Here is a 1,710-nt window from a genome sequence, read left to right as displayed (position 1 = left end):
AGCTCAGGTTACTTCCTTGATGATTTTTGTTTCTTGTTACATGGAAGATGTATGTCCTTCTGAAGGCATGTGCATTGCATCTTGTAGATTGAAGTATGGTAACAGACAGGAAATCAAATGTGATCAGCAACAATGCACGGATCCAAGAACGATGATTGGCATAGTCCTTAGGTAGAAAGTGACTACTGTGTTTTCACAAGGGAAGTAGGAAAGACTAGAGACAGATACACTTAAGACAAAGCTACACTTAACCCCCTGGAAATGGTCAAAGAAATACCTTGTTCATGGTTTGTTCTTATATCAGTCAGGGGCAGAGCAGATGGCTGTACTTTGCTCATCCTAGATTGATGCATGGTTTGGTGGCTAAAGCTGATTTATGCCTAGGACACATAAAATTCAAACCCAACCAAACCAGATCCAGGAAGAACAGCAGAAGGAAGACAACAGACAAAAACATGCTTTCTGACATGACATACAGTAAAGGGGGGAAAAGATACCCACAGGCTTGACCTCTATCCCACAGCATGAGTGGGTAATAGACACATAGAAAACCATGGAGGAACAAGACATACAAATATCTGTGGACCACCCTGCTACCTATGGAAGATATCACCCAAGGACCCTGACAGCCTGGTGGAAAGCCTTCAGCAGGAGCCACCACAATGTGTGAGGGACAGATGAGAGCAAAATAGAAGTGGACTAGGTTAAGAATTATGAAAAAAGATGGAATTGGAGAGTTGAGGGTGTAGTCTATTTGTTCTTATGTTTATTTTGTTCGTTGTATTATTTTAAACTTTCATTAATGGGAATTCTTATTGGTTATGAGTGTGTGGTGTGGTGTGGTGTGTGGTGTGTGTATGCATGTGTATGTGTGTGTGCATGTGTGTGTGGTGTACATGTGTACAGATGTAGATAAGGATGTGTACACCCATGTGGCAGTTGTGAGTGGATGTTAAGTACCTTCTTTCATTCTCCCCCATTACTTTCTGAAAGTCTGTTTCTGAAACTAGAGCAAATGAGTCATCTAGGGGCCACCCCGTCTCCACCTCCTGGTTCTGAGATTCTGGGTGTACATCTGCCAGCAGTCCCAACATGGGCAGATAGAATCAAGCAGAGTAATGGCACTGTTGAGTATTTCAGCTTAGATTCAATTTCTTGGTCCCATACTTCCTCACTGAGTTATCTTAAACAGTGATGGACCTCAGAGGGTAGATTTATTTTAGCAAGAACAGGAGTGCATCAGTGTACTTAGGGTACATAAAACACTGTAACACATTTAGCAGAGCATCTGGCATAGGTTGAGTACTCAGAATATGTTACTCCTTCTTGCTAAACTGACATTTTGCTAGGACAGCTATTTCTCTGAGCTTCATCTCTATCATGGAGCTAAAAACAGTTATTGCAGATGATTTCTGGGAGAATCTACTGTTTGTGTTTGCAGACTAGAACATAGTGATCAGCATGTGATAAATCTTTAAACATGACTGCTTTCTTCACCTACGTTAGTCCTAACTTTGCTACTGAATAATTCTTAGGTTTAAAATGGTGTTGGTCTATATCATCGTGTGCCAAGTTACTAAAAGTGGAGAAATGTGACAATTAAAGATGCTTTCTATCCAATGGATGTATTGAGAAAAATGGTAGATAGGTATGTTTTGTCTTATCTTTAATGACATTATTAGTCCCCTGATACAGAGGTGAAACTGAAGG

At 40.6% G+C, this 1,710-nt stretch overlaps 1 non-coding gene across 1 annotated transcript; it reads left to right on the top strand.

The window, feature by feature from the left end:
* The first annotated feature begins 250 nt into the window (after positions 1–250).
* LOC120093969 (small nucleolar RNA SNORA48) lies at positions 251–393 on the top strand. The gene has a single exon (XR_015626244.1). It is a non-coding gene; the product is annotated as a small nucleolar RNA SNORA48 (small nucleolar RNA).
* Positions 394–1,710: the final 1,317 nt, after the last annotated feature.

This window comes from Rattus norvegicus, chromosome 7 (assembly GCF_021556685.1).
Source record: "Rattus norvegicus strain SHRSP/BbbUtx chromosome 7, alternate assembly SHRSP_T2T, whole genome shotgun sequence".
In the NCBI taxonomy this organism is placed as follows: domain Eukaryota; kingdom Metazoa; phylum Chordata; class Mammalia; order Rodentia; family Muridae; genus Rattus; species Rattus norvegicus.
The sequence above is the reverse complement of the archived record's forward strand: the minus strand, read 5'-3'. Positions and strand labels throughout refer to the sequence as shown.